The 19,535-nt window shown below is 39.6% G+C and overlaps 1 protein-coding gene across 5 annotated transcripts in view; it reads right to left on the bottom strand.

The window, feature by feature from the left end:
• SERTAD2 (SERTA domain containing 2) overlaps positions 1–19,535 on the bottom strand; it is a 121,068-nt gene that overhangs the window by 82,830 nt on the left and 18,703 nt on the right. Inside the window, exons 1-4 of one of the 5 annotated variants that reach the window (XR_005212350.1) lie at positions 17,358–18,550; positions 15,665–15,976; positions 14,628–14,798; positions 13,484–13,782 (exon numbers count right to left, since the gene is read on the bottom strand). The exons of 1 other annotated variant lie outside the window; for it this stretch is intronic. The gene's annotated coding sequence lies outside the window, so the exon portion shown is untranslated. Of the gene's footprint in view, positions 1–13,483; positions 13,783–14,627; positions 14,799–15,664; positions 15,977–17,357; positions 18,551–19,535 lie in introns of those variants that run through there. 3 more of the 5 variants (XR_005212348.1, XR_005212349.1, XR_005212351.1) reach the window with 3 other exon arrangements.

The following is a 19,535-nucleotide window of genomic DNA, read 5'->3' as shown; positions in this document are numbered from 1 at the left end:
TCAAGCAGCAAGAAATTCTAATTAAATCTTCAAATTTTCAGAATATAAGAAAGAAAATAAAGGAACATATACACGTCAATTTCTCCTTTGGAGAAAGTGAAAAGAAAGGGTGTTTTAAGGACTAAACGCAAACTCCATAGAAATAACCATAGCAGTATGAAAAGAGAACGTAATTCATCGTCTCATTATGGAGGTAGAATGGGAGACAGGTCAGAGAAGACAATGAATCTCAGAAACATCCACTTGAAAACAGCAAGTCAAGAAAATAAACATAAACTCTCCCTGAAACCAACAACATCTACAGGGTTAACTGCAATACAACTCAGGAGGTGAGACGGTCTCCCTCCCGCAGTCACAGGGCAAGGGTCACGCTCCGCTCCGTGGAGGCCAACCCTGCCTCGCCCTGAGACAGCAGTTTCTTAGCCTGGCTCCTACCTTCCCAGCGTACCGAGCCTAGGCTGCCTTCTCGACGCCGGGTAGCTCTGGGTTGTCCCTACCACATCCTACTCCCCATCCTCCCATCCTCATGTCCTCGGAGCACAGACTTCCCTTGTTGTAATTTTTCTAAATTGTAATAACATACATATATAACATAAAATTTGCCATTTTAACCATTTTTAAGCATACAATTCAGTAGCATTAATTACATTTACGATGTTGTGCTACCATCACCACTACCCATTACTAAAATTTTTCATCACCCCCAAACAGAAACTCTGTACCCATTAAGCAATAACTCATTTCCCCTCCCCCAGCCCCTGGTAACCATAATCTACTTTCTGTCTCTATGAATTTGCTTATTCTAGATATTTCACATAAGTGGAATCATGCAATATTTGTCCTTTGGTGTCTGGCTTTTTTCACTCAGCATAATGTTTTCAGTGTTTTCAGGGTTCATCCATGTTGTAGCATGCATTAGAACTTCATTCCTTTTCATGGTTGAATAGCATTCCATTGTATGGATCTGTCACATTCTGTTTTCCTAATTCATCTGTCCATGTCACCTGGGTGGCTTCCACCTTTTGGCTGTTGTGAATACTGCTGTTATGAACATTTGTGTATCTGAGTCCCTACTTTCAATTCTTTGGGTATATGCCTAGGAGTGGAATTGCCAGATCATATGGTAATTCTACGTTTAACTTTTTGAGGAACTAGTGGTTTTCAAATGACTAGATGTGGGAAATGCATATAATTATTATGCTCAATTGAACATATATTTATTAAGTGTCTTCTACATGAAGTATTTGCTAGGTGCTATAGGGGATAAAAAGTGCCATCCTGAGGGTGTTGATAGGGGAAGGGGAGAGAGTAACATACATCAGTAATATCATAATAAAGCAGTACAATAATGAGAAGTAGCACAATATGGAAGGTAAGTGTGGGCTCGGGAGTCAGGACTGAGTCCAGATCCATGGCTTCCTAGCTGTGTGACACTGGGCAACTCACTTAACTTCTCTGTCTTAAGTTTCTTCACCTGTAAAATAATGGTAATAATGGTATCACTTAATAGGGTTGATGGGAAGAGTAGTTAAAACATGAAGAGCTTAGAACAGAGTCTGGCACGTAAGAAAATATTTGCTTATAATTTTGTGCCTACTATGTAACAAACAACGTGCTATTATTTTATGTCTTCTATCAAGCAAGGTAGGCACTATTAGCCCCGTTTGTAGATGAGAAAACTAAGGGTTTGAGAACTCTGTAATCTGGCTAAGATCTCGAGAGAAGGAGCAGAGCTGTGATTTGAGCCCATGTTTGCCTGAATTTGAAGCTTGTGGCTTATACTAGTACAACTACTAACATAGCCTGCAACAGTCATGGTTGATGTGTTTACCGGTCACTTACTCTGTACCAACTACTAGGCAATTACTACAGTGTGCACAATTACAATTACTCTCACAAGATACTAGTTGCCCCCATTTTGCTGAAGAAGAAGCCTGGGCTGAGCGAGGCCCACATCCAGGCTGGAAATCACTGCGCTGGGAAGTAGCAGCCAGAGCTCGAGCTTGCGTCTGCCCGGCCCCAGTGCCAGGGCTACTCACCTATAGCTCCTGGAGATTCCACTGCGGAGCTTTGAAAAGAGAGGGTTCAGAGGGTTCTGGCCAGGGAAATCTGGAGTGGGGAAGCCCGGCCACCCATGAGACCCACCCAGTGGTGCTCATGAGCTTGCAGAGGCCTTTTTGGTCACAGGTCTTAAATGCCAAGTTGAAAAGTGTAAACTCAATTCACCTAGAAATGGGGACTCAATTCAGATTTGTCAGGGAGGTTTTTCAGTAAGCAGTAGTCTAGGAAAATTAATCTGGGGGTAATGAATAGATGGACTAGAAGGGAAAGAAAAGTGTGGCAGAGATTGACTGGTTAGCTAAGCCACAAAGATTAGTTTAGCCTTAACATGGCTATATATCAGACACAGGAAAATAAGCCCTTGGAAAAAGACCTACCTGAAAACAAAATGACTTGCAGTTTGCAGAAAAATATATATTTACATTCCACTAGTTCAAATAAAAACTGGGCTGTACCTTTTCAAAATTAAAAGAAATATATACATGTGTATGCACAAACATCAAATTTTATAAAGTAAACTCTGAGACACACTAGGTACACAAGTATGATTGAATTGGTGTAGTATATTATGAAGAAAAGAAAACCCATGATTTTATAGGGATTTGGATTTTTTAACAAACTAGTGATATAAACATTCTGGAAATGCTGAAAAAAGAAGATAATAATGTGGGATGTTGGGACTATAATCAATAGAAGATATAGCTTATTCAGATAATTATAAACTCATCAACTGAATGTATTTTTAATTTATTTTATAGATATAAATATAAATTTATATTACAGATATAAAAAATGCTTAATTTAAGGGGATAATAGATTTTGTTAATCTGAGATTAAAAAACAAAAATCCAAATTGTGGTAAAGTAATACAGCTTCATATATTTAGGTTTATTACCTTTACAATACTGAGCAGATAAAGAAAGTATTCATTACATGAAGGAACTGAGACAAGGACCATAAAGATATTATACTCTTTGACTCAATAAGTCTACTCCTAGAAATTCATTCCAGGAAAATACTTTAATAGATGCAAAAAGGCATATGTAAAAGATACACCCTGCAGTGTTTCTCTAGTATGTAAAAATAGGGGGAAAATCTAATAAATTATGATTTATAAACATAATAGAATCAATATTTATAATACTAAATTTAGTTTGGTCATAAAACTATATAGTATGGGTTTAGCCATCATTTCAGTGACATATCTGTTTACAAAAGAAAAAAAATGTGCTTAGATGTTGAAAAAAATACAACAGAAATACAAGAAAGTAATTATATTTTAAGTGCATATGCCAGAATTCATAATTCCATGCATATAATTTAAACCTATTTGAAAACATACATACATGGAATAATGGAAATACCAAAAATAAAAAGTCAGTGGTCATGAAAAGGTGTCTTTTTTAAAATAAAGAAAATTAACATTGATCTAGTGTCTCTTAATTGTCTTTTTATCTACTTTTTTAATTTCTTTAAAGCAGAGGAAACTCCCTAATGAAAAGCACCTGCCCACCCCTAATGCATGGGTTGTAACTTGCACCACGTATGGCTTTGCCTGATTGGTCCCAAGCTACCAGCAGCCTTCCTTGTCAGTCTTCATATTTACGTTAACCGGAAGGAACAGAAATCACTCTCCTTCCCAAGACTGTGGCCGGGCTAAGCCAGGCACAGCCAGGAGCGAGGGCCCCCAGCCCTGCCCCTCACTCCCGAACCCAGAGCTCTGCGGCCGCATGGAATGGCTGCCAACAAAACCCTTCCTATTTCTAAATCAAGTATTTCTGTGCTCCTAAGTGGAAATGCATTCAGATTCTCCAGAAGAGTTCATTTTATTTGGGTCATTAGATAAAGAAATGTCTGACAAAGAGAGAATGAGATTCAAACTGTTTTCCAGAGAAGTCCTCTTACCACCAGGTTTTTAGAAATAATTTGGGAGGAACAGTTAGGAACAGGTTGCAACAAAAACACCTTATCTTAAACACATTTTCCAATATTAGGTTCAATTTCAGCCAAGAAAAAAAATCACAGGGGGGGAAAAAGCCATTTTTCAAAAAATGTTCCAGCTTTTCTCTGCCCCTTTCCATCTCTAATAACCCAAGCAGTGATCTGAACTGGGCCCACGTAGGCCTTGCAGGGTAACAAGTAGGCATCGGTCAACAAAAGGGCCAGCCAGAGAATGAGCTTCCTCCGTGGGATCCGGCTGGCTCCTCTCCCCCATTTCCCATTCTCTTCCCCGTCATCCCACCACCATTGTTCATTGTTCCACACTCTAGGCCCTCACTCCTCATACAGCCTCTTTTCTTCAGAAAAGACTGTCTGTGAAAACACATCCACTTCCAGGCATCTCCCCCCAGAAACCCTAAAATGCAAAGCACGATCCACAGATCGCTCTCCTCTTTAAAACCAGCAATAACTTGCCAAATGCCCCAGTGTGGCCCTCAAATCTCTCCCTGATCTACTGTTTGCCTTGATATTTAGGATCTCTCCCTCCCACCCTCCCTGCTTCAAGTGCACAGAACCAGAAACTGCCACCATGTGTGCCCTGAGCTCTTCCACATCAACCCTCTCCTCTCTGGCAGACCTTCTCAGCATCCTCAGGGTCTGAAACTCTGCCCATCCTTTAAGGTCCCATTCAAGCAGCACCTCCTCCAAAACACCTTCCTGCCTGCACTGAGCTACTCTGTCCTTCCCTAAAGTGTCGTCCTAGTTTGTACCTCTATTCTGAAATGGATGAAATCCCGGAAATTTTAGGGTTATTTGTGAATAAATCTCTCCCCAACCTTCAAAGCACTGACAATAGCCTCTCCTCTGCACCCCTCATAATCACTGGATCAATGAAGGATTAGGTTTTGGTGAAGTCGAGACTCCATTAGTATGTTCGCGTGTGGATAAAAAGTTCCTGTTTGTTCAGAACTGGGACTGTTTCCAAGGAAGCCTCCAGAAACACACTTAACCCACATGTAGCTCAAGTGCTTCCCAAACCTGGTTGCACCTGTTACCTGGGGAGCTCCTGGGTCTCAGCACCCCGAGACTTCGATCTGAGGGAGTGGGCAGGCCAGAGAATGGGTACTGTTTGTAAGCTCTGCAGGGGGTTGATGGTGCAGCCAGAAGGCAGCCACAGTATTAACTGTACCTGTCCAAGTCAAGGTCTCAGCAACAGTGAGCATGTAGCTTAACAGGGAGGAGGAGGAGGAGGGATCTCCCCTTTTCTGAAGGAAGAATGCACCCACCCCCCATTTCCCCAGACCATGACGATGCACTAAACCCCCTGAGTTTCTCATCTAGACCTGCCCTTTTCCCTAGCATCTCCACCTTGAAGAGTTCCCTACAGTCCACCCTCTCAAAACATCAGTTCCTCCAGGGACTAGATTTCAATTAGCTATTTGGAATAAAGCATTACATAAAAATAATTTACACTGTAAGGATCATTAGTGAACCTTTAAGTTGTTTAGGTGCATATATGATAAGAGCTAGCATTCACTGAGCGTTTGCCATGTCCTAGGCACAGGCTCATGTCCATTGTATGTATACAGATCTCAATCTAATCCTTAGACTAACTGTATGAGGTAGATACGATCATCTCCATTCACAGAAGACAAAATAAAAGAAAAGCTGGGAGGTGGTAACATCCCATTTCAAGTCTCAACTATCTACTCCAAACAAAGCTCATGCTCTTAAACACACTGTCATATGTCAAAGATAACTCTTATTAAACCCAAACTTGTTGCTCTATTTAGAAGCATTTGACAAGGATAAATAAGAAGAACTCTGGTAGTGGGCAGCAAAGGGCTACAGCATGGCCAGGTGGGCTCTGTTTCTGGGGCCTGATCCCTGGGTTACTATTTCCATAATTGTCCTTCCTTCCTCCACTCTGACCCTCATATTTTTTTTTTTTTTTGAGGGGTCCCTCAGATTTTCTAGAAGCACTGACAATTATCTTCCGTGGCAGCAGCATCTGCGTCTGGTTAGACCAGAGAGCAGCAGCCATTTGTTTGTAGACTGCTCTATTTGAAATACATCAGGAAAACAGCAATTTGTAAATTGACATTTCAGATTTCTGCTATATTTTACTTGTGAAAAACCTGCACTAAGACTTTACATCTTACAAATAATATCCTGGTAGGATTTAATGGCAAAAGTACTTACTGAACATGGACCCTGGTTATGAAGTACAGGGCCTACAAAATCCAAAAATGTTTTTATTTACTCAGGGGCACTAACTTTTAACAAAGATAAATCTTACTTGGGGGAAAAAAAAAAAAGGTTAGGCTAGACAAACTACACATAGAGCATTACTTAATGTATTTTCTAATGGCCATACTCTATTGCCAGAGATGCTTAGCCTGCTTTCGTGAAGACATTTACATGTCCATTTAAATCAGAGCTAGTTCTATGAGTATGCCACTCTGTAGACCCTCCACTGTCCAGACAATCTTTGCCTAACCTCTTATGACCAAACTGAAATAATACTTTTCTCTTAGTGCACATACTTCACACACAAAACCCCAAGTGTGTGAACCCCTGCTAAGGAACAAGATATTCCTATTTAGAGACCAGATACATCTGAAAGTTAACCAGTTTTATTCGCAGCCCACCTTGACCATCTTCTAGTCATCTTGACAGCTGGTGGATGGAGAATAAACGTCCCTCTTACTCGTGGCACGTGGGTCCATGATGAAGCTGTGATCAGTGGCACAGAAAACACACCTCTATGTACTCAGTTTCTAACAGACAAAACTGAACTCAAACTCAGCTGGGGTTTTCTAAATGTTCTTAAGTCTCAGATCAAAAGGAAGCACAATAGATCAGGTCCGTCACTCATGTAGAATAGACTAATGTTCCTGGCCAAAAGTAGGAGAGCTTCACTTGCAGCAATAAGATAAGCAAAGAAAGGACAAAAATGTCCAAATTTCATAAATATCTTGAATTCCTTACAGTTAAACTAGCTTAGTGGGAAATCTAAACTAGTGAAGTCACTGAACTTTTCTGTGCCTCAGTTTTCTTATCTACAAAATGGAAATATTAATACCTGTTATACTACTTCACAGTGTTCTGGAGATAAAATGAGACAACTAAAGTGAAAGTGTTCGAAAATTAAAACATCACCAAATATAAGATAATACAGTAATACAAAAATACGATTTATTTCACTAACAGAGCCACCAAAGTTTTATGATTTAATAACAGAAAAGTAAGCCAGGTTGGTTTAATTCTCCATTTTGCATCATTATACAAGTTACTTTTCATTTTCTTTCCCTTATAGAAAATAAGGATATGGGAATAGCTTCTATGGTAGGGTTCCTAAGTCTTTAAAAATTTCTGAGCACTACACAAAGTTTAGGAGTAAAAAAAAAAGTTTTTTCTTCATAATTTTCACTGCCTTTAGACATGTCAGTAACAAGGGGGAAACGCATGTGAGAAGTTCTTGAATTCCTACCTCAACTGAAAAACAACCAAAGGAACCACAGGCAAAAATGCTGAAAAGGTTAACAAATAGATCACACATCATGCAAAGAGGAAAGCCCCAGCGGATGGTTCCTCTCGGCTCAACACCATTTGCATCACTAAAGCAGCAGCTAACAATGCTAGTAAATGTCAGGGAATCTAAATTTTTTTAAGTTTAAAAATGTAAACATACAACAGATTTACAGAAAAGCACCTAAAAATAAATGTCCTTGCCCAGGTCAAGAAGTAGAACATTATCAGCATGCCACCAGCAACCCTCCCCGCCATGTGCCCCTCCCTGTCAGTCTCCCCACCCCCGCCCCACTGTGAATCCTGGCCCACGGGAACAAGCATTCCCTGGGGCAGTGGTTCTCAAAGTGTGATCCTAACCTCCAGGAGTTACCAGAACCTGGGGGTCTCCAGACCCTTGGGGGAGGTCTACAAAAGTCAAACCAATTTTCATAATAATTCTAAGACGTTGTCATTTGGACGGGTAAAATTACCAGTGCCTCAGCAAGAATCAAGGCAGGAGCACCAAACTGTACTAGCAGGTTACTGCGTTCTTCCCCTCCAGGCACTAAAGAAAATAAGCCCATCTCACTTTAAAAAGTCCTTGGTGAAACAGTAAAGTCTATTAATTTTACTAAATCTCCACCCCTGAGTACCCGTCTTTTTCACATTCTGTGTGACAATATGGGAGAGCACACATAAAGCACTCTGTTGCACACCAAGGTTCGAAGGTTGCCTGGAGGAAAAGCACTTGGGCAATAGTTTACCTTTGAGTTAAGTAGCAGCTTTGGATTTTTCAAGGGACACCATTTTTCTTGAAAGAATGACAGTCAGACAAACTATGGTTATTCAGACTTGAGTATCTGGCAGACAGGGAGACTGTCATTTTGAGAAAAACAGCTGACAGTGTTTGGTGCCAGTGATAAAATTCAGGCTTTCAAGTGAAAATCTGAATTTCAGAAAACTTGTATCTGCCACTAGGAGCCTGACAGCTTCCCAATACTTCAAGTCTTTTCTGGTGAGATCAATGGTGAAATAAAAAAGTGTGATATTTTAATATTGTACAGTGAAATGTGTCAACAATTAAAAGATCTGCATTAACTTAGTGAACCAACGTTTTCCAAACAATCAATGTATGATGTTACAAAATCATGCAAGAGAAAAATCTATTCAAAGTGCAAGATAAACCAGATTTTAATGTGACAGAGTACTAAAAGTCCATTGAAACGGTTCCAGATTTCATGTTGCAACCAGCCTTTAAGAAACTGCCGTTTGTCAAGTTTTGGTGTAGTATCAAAGAAGAATATCCACAATTATTTGAAAAGGTTATTAAAATACTTCTCCTTTTTCCAACCATGTCTCTGTGCGTAAGGTCAAATTTTCTTTATATACTTCAGTCAAAACAACATACAGTATCGCAAGAGATTGAATGCAAAAACACATAGGAGAACCCAGTTACCTTTTATTAAGCTAAAAATCAAAAAGATTTGCAAAAATGTAAAACAATGTCACTCCTCTCACTGATTTTTTAAAAGTTATTTTTCACAAAGAATCAGTTATTTATATTAACATGTAATAGGTTTTTAATGAATGAATAATTTTAAAAATTTCTCCATTTTATTTTCTAAAATGGTAAACATAGAAAGCTCTTATCACATAAATAATTAGGTCCTCAATAATTTCTTTTTAATTTAGCAAATCCTTTCTTTTTTATTTTTTTGTTAGAGAAGTTAGAGGTTTATAGAAAAATCATGCATAAAATACAGTTTCCATATACCACTCTATTATTATCACCTTGCATTAATGTGGTATGTTTGTTACAATTAATGAAAGAACAGTCCTCAATAATTCTTTTTTTTCAGATTTGAGGTTTGCTTGGGTTTTTGTTTTTTTTTAAATTTTATTTTGAAATAAATTCAAAGTTATAGGAACAGTTGCAAAAACAATACAAACTCCACACACAGAACTCCAGCATTCCCTGACCCCCCTCCCCCGATACCCCATCCACTAACTTTAACATGTCACACTGCTATTTATTTCCCTCCCTCCCTCCCTCTCTTCCTATCTATCATCCATCATCTATTGCTCTGTCTTCTGAACATATGAGAGCTAGCTGCACACATCCTTGAACATACACTATAATTCACATATACACTTCCCATGAACAAGAACATTCTTTTATGCAATCCCATTAAGCGCAGCTAAGAAGTACAAAAGATTCAACAATGATACAAAGCTTACATTCTATATTTCCTTTTCCTTATGTCTCAACTGTGTCCCTTTCCTCAATAATTTTTAAATGTGTAAAGGGGTCCTGAGTTCAAAAGATTTGAGGAACTGCTGTTCTAGGGTATACATCTAGGAGTGAAATTGCTGGGGGAATGGGTTTCTTACCTTTAGCTTTACTAGATACAGCCCTAGTTTTCCTTATGACCGTACCAGTTTACATTCCCACCTGTAGTTCTTTATATATCCTGAGTACGATCCCTTTGTCTGTTACGTGTGCTAAATACCTTTCCCAATCCACTTTTCCCAATCTGTTTTTTAATGAATTTACCAACATTAGTCGAATTTATCAATCTTTCTTTTTCTTTGTGGTCAGAGCTTCTTGTGTCTTGTTTTATTAAATCTTTCCTCATTCTGAACTCTATATTCTCCAACATATTCTTCTTAAAGTTTTATTGCTTTGCATTTCAATTAGATCTATGGCACTTTATGCTTACCAGTTATTTCGGATCTCTATAGGCTTTTGCCTGTTTGCAGTAAGGCACTCTATCACTCTCCTTTGATTTTCATATGTCTCATTAAGTAGTCATGTTCTGCTGTCCCGCTTCCATCTGAATCTTTCAATGCAACTTAAGAGATAGGGGGCTGGAGATTCAAATGTTTCAACAGAAGATAAAAAATAGGAGAACTTAGTTTTTCATTTGACTCCTGGATAGGTAAGGACCCTTTATTGGTCGAATCATCAGCAGGAAAGTTGCCCTTCATGCTGCCACAATAAAAAGTTCAAGAAAGCTGTGTCAATGTTTTGTTTTGAGAGAGAATTGAAAGCAATTTGGGAAATTTTCTAGGTCTATAGGATTTCAGTATTTCTCAACGAAAGATAAGTCCAAAACAAAGCGGTGTGCCGCTGGCTGCATAAGGCACTTGTTTTACTTACTTTATTTTACAATGGGCTTGGGAGTGGCTCTAGGATAGTCCTCAGTAGAAAGGCTGTTCATATCCACCAAGGGAACTGGAAAGAGGAGTGCTGGTATTCCTATCACTTGTCACTCTATGAGTGACGTTAGTATTTTTCTAGAAAGTAAGTTCTTTAACAAGATTCAATAAATATCCATGCCCAAAAATCTGTTGACAAGGAACTTACCTATACCTGCTGCTACTTTCAGTGTCTAACATGGTATTTTTCAAGCTACACATTAACCCATTATTGAGTCATGAATCAATTAGGTGGTTTACAATCAGCTCTTTTCTTTTTTTAATGAACTAGAGTAGAATGTAATAAAAAAAAAAAATGAGAATGACTTACACATAGTGAGGATAAGTATTGTTTCAGAAATTTTTTTTGTTTTTCAATTAAAGGTGTGTGTTACATGAGGGTGTCAAGGTAAAATATATTCTTACTCTGGGTTTCTGTCTGAACATTTGAAAGGCACTCGTTTGGCAAGTTGCAGTGAGCAACCATGCTGGGGAATTTTCTTCCCAGCAACCTACTATTATCCTGAGACATACCCTCCCAGCCACCCACAGTCATAGGGTTAAGCGTATGTCACAATGTTTCCACATGAGCCCCACCTCCCTGACACCTGCCAACTGATGGAGGATGGGCACCTGACCCAAGGTGGTCCAAGGAGTTCCTTGCCCACGATTTTTTCACACAGCATCTAGAAGACTTCTCAGTGACTGAAGCTGGAAGATAAACTCTGGTGGCCATGTTTCCAGCCATGTGGAAAAATAGTCTGCCATGGGAATGAATGAACAGACAAGCAGAAAGTGGCAGAGCTGCAAGAGAGAGAGGGGTCTCGGACTGAGGCAAGGCCACTGCATCCCTGCCCTTCTCACCCACAGTTTGGTGACACAAGCCTTTCTTGGATTCTGTCAGCCAATAAGTCCATTTCTTCCCTAAATTGGCTTGACAGAATACATATGTAATGCCCATTTTTCTCCTAAAGTATGGAGGGCTGAAGTAATGAACTAAAAGTTTCAATCCTGATGAATAATGAACCAAGCAAGCTCTTAGCCTCAGATCTATGGAACTCCCCCACCCCCTGCATATCACATAAAGAGGGAAAATTTGCACAACTCATAAAAAGCTACAGAGTAAACATATAAAAGGATACACAATGAGTGGAGGTGGGACCCTCAAAGCCTCTCCAGGAAAGTTTACATACGCACCATTTTTAATATTTTGCCTCCATCTTAGGTCTGATACAAGGCCAGTGAGTCACAATATGGTAGAAAGGTACTGCACAGACTCTTGTCAATGGGCAACATGTTTTTTTAAAAGCTGACCCAAATTCATTCCATCAATTTTTTCAGTCCTGGAGAAATGTGTGAGGGCAGGATTATCTGATTATAACCAAATACTGATGAGCGTGGTTTAAGGATTTAGGAGACACATGAGAGAATAAAAAGAAAAATTGGCTGAAAGGCAAAAACTGGAGCTGACAGAGGTGTGTATGAGCCAAGCCAAAAGACTGGGGAATTGAATGCACCTTTTAAATTAAAGAGAAAAAAGAGAAACTTCTCTTCCTCTAAGAATAAAATAAAGTATCTTCTCATACCTGCTTTGCTGGAGGCTAGTTTGCCCTTGAAATTTACAATCCAACTGTCTTTGCACATCCCTCAACATTACATGCAGGTAATACAGCACAAACTTAACTATTTACACAATGCAGTTTGTTCAACTTTCGGAGCAACTATGGAAAAAAGCAAGTTTCATTCTGATTTAAGTTAAGGTCTTTAAAGGCATTCTGTCAGTGTTCATTGCCCACGTGATCATGTTTATATATTGGAATTTGTAATTATTCTGATCAATTCTGTATTCCCTATCAATTTAGCTTGACCTGGAGGCTGCCCAAATTATCAGGGGTACATTCAGAAAGGCTCTCCAGATTCTCAGCTGAACAGTTCATGGAAGGCCAGGAAGCATGTTGGCTTGTTTGCCACCAACTCTTTGAAAATATACTCCAAGGAGTTAAAAGTTACTAACAGAACTTTTATAACAAGGCACTAGTAATACGTGATTTCCTCAGTCAAAACTTCTAGGGAAACTGCCTGAAGAGAAATCCAGCTAAAAATCATGATCTGATTTGCTTTTAAAGTTTATTCTTGAGCTTCTCAGGCATGGGTGGAATTATTGTGAAAAGCTCCGAAGTGGCCACAGTTGCCATTTTTCATACAAATATGAAGTCATATAAGCACACATAAGAAAGGGCTTCTTCGTAATCGTTTCCTGAGGACGGAGATGAAATTTGGGTGATCCATGAGTCTATCTGTGACACTCACAGTGTTTTATACACACTTACCAGTGAAGCATTTGACCCTAGACTAAGTCTCCTCTGCTAGACCCTAACCTCCGGCAGGGCAGGTTCCAGCACAGGCTTTCACAGTGTAGATGCTAACCAATGTCTGCTAGAAGCTCGAGGCAAGTTAGCTCCTGGGACAAGAACTGCAGCCTCTGTTTACGAAGGTGTTCTTTAGAAGAAAGCGCACCTGGGCTAAGTCTGGGAAAAGGGCCTTAGCCTCTGCAATTAACTGGGGTTTCACTTCCTTAGGAAGGGCTTTATCCCAGAGGAAAAAAAACATAAATTAAAACTGGATGGACCTTGACACAAGAGTTTGCAGATAGAGAGCCATCAACAAATAACAAAAAACAATAATAAAATTAAATTTAAATTATAAAAATAAAACTGAATGGGGAAAAAAAAGAATAGTGGATGGCCCCTAACATTCATTCTGCACTACCATTCTGATTCTAAGCAAGAAATAACAAGGTAAACAAGGTTCCCTTTTAAAAATTTGACTATTAATTTTAATAAAAACATTTTTTAATTTTTTTATTAATTTTTTCAATAGAGAGCTGCTTTGGAAGAGATGTATGTTCCGTGAAATGGTCAGCAGGGTGGACTGGCCGGTGACGGACAGGAAGACCGGGAGCTGAATGTTTCCAAAATGCTTGTTCCTCAGACGGCGGAAGGAACACTGGGGCATCCAGGTTCCTGGTCTGCCCTTCGACAAGTCCCAATCTCAGAATTGTGTCCTCACCTATAAAATGAAGGACAGCGCCTCACAAGGTGGTTGCGAGTGACAAACGGGCAAGTGAGTGCACTTACAAAACTTGCCAACTGCACCACACCGCACAAATACTCAGTGGTGTTATTACCACCAAGATGGTAATTTCAACAAACTCTGAAGGGTTCAAATGGAAAGCTAGTGCTTTCATGAAGCTTAACATTAAAATTCTACTTTGTTTTCTACTCATAGTAGATCCACTATGGAACAGTCAGCAGGATAACCTTACTTAAAAATTAAAATCTGAGCCCAACTCTCCCACCGGCTACCACTGACTAGCTTGTATCCTCAGTTACCAATGACTTCAGTTTTCTAACATAATGTATTTACATCTGTCCCCTGCCCTTACTACTATTTGTTTACAATTACAAACCACCTCATGCAGTGATGGGAACTCCACTGCCTGTTAAATGATAAACAGGGACACTTTTAACTTAAAGGTGAGTTGGGCAGACCCCCCTGCCGCCATACCTGTGAGAAGTGGATGTGGACTTCCCAGAGGACAGTGTCAGGGAAGCCTCACCCCAGACACGCCAGGGGCCACTCATTGTACGGGCCACACACCACACGGGCCACTCACTGCACAGGCCGCATACTGCATGGGCCACACACTGCACGGGTCACACACTGCACGGGCCACTCACTGCACGGGCCACTCACCGTACGGCCGCACACTGTACGGGCCGCACCCCGCACGGGCCACTCACTGCACGGGCTGCACACTGCACGGGCCGCACACTGCACGGGCCACTCACTGCACGGGCCACTCACCGTACGGCCGCACACTGTACGGGCCGCACCCCGCACGGGCCACTCACCTCACAGGCCGCACACCGCACGGGCACTGCATGGGCCGCACACTGCATAGGCCACACACTGCACGGGCCGCACACTGCAAGCACAGCTCTGCTCCAGCAGCAGGCCCAGACTTCGAGACTGCAGAACGGAAGTGAGAGGCTTTGACCAGCAGCTGCTACTTGCTCCTTATTCTTTTGTCACTCATGGAAAAGACCAAAAGATGGTGAGGTGCTAGTAACTTGTTTTCTTTATTAAAGCAGATTTTACATACTTCACCTCTATTCCTCCAACTTCCTATAATTTTAAAAACTGGTAGTATCTTCTTTTAAAGAAAAGCACTTGTGTCTGTTTATTTTTTTCCATTTAATTAAATAAATTGCAAGATAAATAGCTTTTTCTAGTTCATTTTTCATTATTCAATAAAATAAGTTTATTTCACCCAAAATGCACTTTTTTCTTGGTTCTATTTTAGTCATATACTGTATAAATGCTAACTTCTTGAGGTGGCTAATATAGATAACTTCTGATTACTGCTGCTTCACTTAAAAATCATTTTTGACTGCCTAAGAGCATTTTTAAAAATCAATTAATCTTTAAAATGTTATTCCCCTCTTTCGTACAGAGAGATTTGAACACATTTAACACCAACATTAATTTGCATTCTCTAAACAAACGCTTCAAAATCAGGTTAGCTGGCTCCATGTAGAAGCGTTTATCAGAGGAGTTAAGGTCCAGGTAACTTACTGTGGAGAGCCCACACATGTCTAAACACAAGTCCTGCCCATTCTTAAAGTCACATTGAAAAACCGAGCCAGGAGTCACAAACACAAAACCAAGAGTTATCTACAACCTGAAGTATTCTCAAACCACATCTGCACCTATAAATCATGGAAGGAAATTGTTTTTTTTTTCACTCTTTTTTAAATACCTAAATGTAAACTAGAAGTGAACATGTGAGAAAGACAACTATTTTATATAACAAATAACATATATTTTAACCAAGCGGCTCTTCAGGTCTTCCCATCTCCTCCCTCACCAATAAAATTCAGATTTCTACCTAATAGAACAGTCCTTTTGTGTGGGTCTTGGCCTTCCAGTTCACAACACAGAAGAGTTACCATTGTTCATCCTCTAACTTTTGTGTCGCTTGCAGGGCCCAAATGAACAACAAGATCGTCTCTTTAGCTTGTTATGTTGAGGAACTGGTTACTAATAAATCTTTCCAATTTAAAGCTGATGAGTGTAGGCTTCCGCTAGATTTTTGAAAAAGGTTCTCTCTGAGGCAAGGGAGTGAGCTGGTTTCCTTATTGACTAGGAGTTCCCAAATGCAACCAAGACTGTATCAGATTTTAATGCACAGATGTCTTGACTAGAAAAGAAAAAAAAAAAAAAAAACTTGTAAATCATCATCCCACATATTTTAGATGGAAGAGGAAGTAACAGAATAGAACAATTAATGACTACTATTCTAAAGAAGTCATTTAATATAGTGCAAAGAGAGACAAAACAGTGTTTAGAAGACCTGAATTTCAGCCACAGCTCTGCTATTTACTAACTTTTTAATTCTCTGGACTCAAGTTAGCTCATTTCTAAAATGGGAATAACCATAATTCCCTTGCTCATCACACAGGTTGTTGTTAGAATTATATATGAAAAATTCATGGATAAGTACTTTAAAAACGGTTTTAAAGGGCTACCCTAGTACTTCGGACACTAACAAATCTCTCTGCATTGCATTTCCTCAAGTGTGACCAAAGATGATCAAAGCCAGTGACCAAAGATGATCAAAGCCAGTGGCAGCTCTTTCACGGTTCTGCCAGTGAGGGCTCTCTGAAGTGGGTCTGCTGCTATCACTGCTGCATGGGGTGACGTCAGGCTGTTGTTTACAGGAGAAGAATGGCTGCCAATTTCCACTGGGCCGAAAAGCCCGCAGTGGCCAGCCTCCTTTGGCTGTGTGTGAGCAAGAATGGGCTCTTTATGTGTGGCATGTGTGTACATGCCACTGCTCACGTGCGGGGGCACCAAAACAAGAAAACTTCTTTGTGTGTGATTGCCAGCACACAGGATGGATCTTACATTTACACTAACACTAAGCAAAATTGGTCAAAATGCAACTTTTACTTTTGTTACTCCGAAGGAAAAAAAAACCTGCCACTCTCAGCAACATCATCCTCAGTTTGATTTTTTAGAAAGCATTTCAAAAGCAGAACAGTTGATTCTTCTAGTTTTTTTTACAGAATCCTCCACAAGTCCTACAATATTCACTAGCATAAGAAATTATGGAAGATTTGTTTCAAAGCATAAAATATACTCAGACTGCAGGAACCAAGTTTTATAGGAATGACTTCATTTTCAGTATGGTTGGAGTTGCTTCCTCCTTTAAGTTCAGGAAATACTCACTCCAGTATTAACACAGTCTAACTGAATCCACTTTGGGAAGATATTTTGTTAAATTTATTACTCTCAAGTAAAAAAATCTGGCTTATTAACATTTGCTCTTTCATGAAATTTCCTGGCAGAAAGCAAACTGTTAAATCAAATTTAGAAGGGGAAAAAGAAAATAGGGGCTGTATTCATTATAATCTTTCTTCAACTATCCATCACATCCTGGGATAGCAGTCAAATCAGGAATAATATGGTAGCAGATCATGTTTATAACTGGCCCTGAAACTTTACTCCAGACAATAAATTTAGTGTAAACCCTAGCATTGGAACACTAAAGAGGAGACGTAGGAAATATTTTTTGGTACCTGGAAATGTGTTTTCTTTGGTACTGTTGTAAGCATAGCTGAAAAGGAGAGAAATTATGGCTCAATCATAGAATGAAGCTGAAGAAGAATCCAGAGTTCTGCTTTTGGCTGTGTTGCTAATTACAATACAATATAATCCTAGGTCAAATACTTAGATGAGATGTGCCTTATTCTCAGTAAATGAAAAATGGGGATGATAATAGCAAACACTATTTTCCCATGATTAGGAGAAACTAAGGAAAAAAAAGAGGGTAAGAAGTGAAAGTCTCATGCAACATTATAAGAATTAGAAAAGAATAGAAACATACGCTGGGAATCCAACCTCATAGTAGTCAACTTCTTTGAGAGCTAGGGAGGAAAATGTGCTAAACAAATAGGAAATGTTATTGGCACTTCCTCACTTTATGGTTAGGCATAATAGATGCATGAAAACTATGGTACCAGTTCAACTTTTCCAGCATCAGTTCCAGCAAGTAACATGGATCGCATACTCTTAAACACATAAGAAACCTGACGGGCCATCCTTGGGATCCCCCTTAGCATGAAAGCTAAAAAGGATGCCAGAAAACCTGGTAGAGAAATAGGGAAAGAGTCTTAGGTTACACTTGAAAGTGGCAGTTCCCAGCTTCATTCCTTCATGTGACAGGCACCTCACTGCACACGCCAAGGATGAGGCGGGACACATGACAAGGCGATGGAAGGCAGGAACATTAACAATCTCACAGCCAGGGATGTTTAAAGTGCACAGGAATTTTACTGAGTGAACAAAGCAGAGCTTCACACATCCTTGTGCCAGTACAAAGTTCATAAACTTTATCAAAGGAATAAAACTCGACATAAAGGCAAGCAGTCAACTTGTCAGTCAGGCAGTCAGCAAGAGGAAAAGCATGAGAACAAACCAACTTAGCATTTTCCCCTAACCAACTGTTTAAAAAATTCTAAACTTGCCTACTTGGGCTTTATTTCTCTTACCTTGTTTGCCAGTGAAATTGACAAGATCACTATAAAGTAATCATACATGCACGCAGAGAAAACAGAAGGGCATATAAAAAGCAGACATTGATAACTGGATGGACCAAGTGCCTGAGTTTCTATTTGACACCTCATGCTCAGCGGCCACCCTCCAGTAGACCAAACCATCACCTGCTCTATGGTGCAGAAAAGTCAAACATACTTGTTCACTACACATAGGCTTCATAAATTGCCTCCTTGGGAGTACAAAGGCTTCCAAGAACTCACTACACTAATGCTCATAGGTGAGTACTGAGTCATTTCAAATTCAAAGCACACCTAATAAAAGAAAACTCCATTCCATTTCAGTAACTGACTGAACAGGACAGAACTCCAATTTGCCAAGAACTTTTCCCTTGTCATAAATGTGCCTAATTTTTTTCTCATTACATAACGGTGTACTGAGATTGCACTGATATCTGCAAAGAACTAAAGCATAAATATTCCAAAGTGCATCTTATCTTGTATTCCTAAAGTAAGGAGTAGAAGTACTGCTGGATGGAATTTCAACAACTTGGACTCAAAAAAAAAAAAATGTGAAACCTTTTAAAAGAGTAATTCTCACAGCAAAATGCCTATAAGTATGAAAATGGCTAATATAAGATGAAGCAGCAGAACCAAAGAAAAGGCCTTCTCTTTATTAGATTGTCTGTCTTTAGAAAAGCCATCAAAAACAAAAAACCCAAAACATTCTCTCATTCAGGTTATTCATAAATAAATATTACAGTTTCTCCAAAAGATGTGATACCCAGGTCACCAGAACAATCACTATATGGAACGATTAACAGATTACACAGATGAACAAAAAGTGCTGGCAACTAAGTACCTCCCCTCCATCAACCCCCAACATAGATTCTTTGCCCATCTCCCTGGCAAGCCATCAGGTAACAGCAAACAGAAAAAAAGAGTGGCCGAATGCTTTATTTTATGTCTCTATTAGTAATCCTAAATTAGACAAAATAGACAATGCTTTTCACAGGGATTTTTAATCTGCTTTCATCATACTGTTCTTAGGATGCAGAAGTACTGCAAAACCCAAAAACCAAATAACATTCATGACCCATGTCAATATCGTACATTTAGCACTCATTAGTCCCAATGTTAACAATAATTAGCTGTGGTGGAACAGGCCCGCAGTGCTGGGAAAAAAGGAGTGCCCCCCACCCC

The sequence above is a fragment of the Choloepus didactylus genome, chromosome 17, assembly GCF_015220235.1.
Source record: "Choloepus didactylus isolate mChoDid1 chromosome 17, mChoDid1.pri, whole genome shotgun sequence".
In the NCBI taxonomy this organism is placed as follows: domain Eukaryota; kingdom Metazoa; phylum Chordata; class Mammalia; order Pilosa; family Megalonychidae; genus Choloepus; species Choloepus didactylus.
Note: the sequence above shows the minus strand (reverse complement) of the source record. Positions and strands in the feature narration are given on the sequence as shown.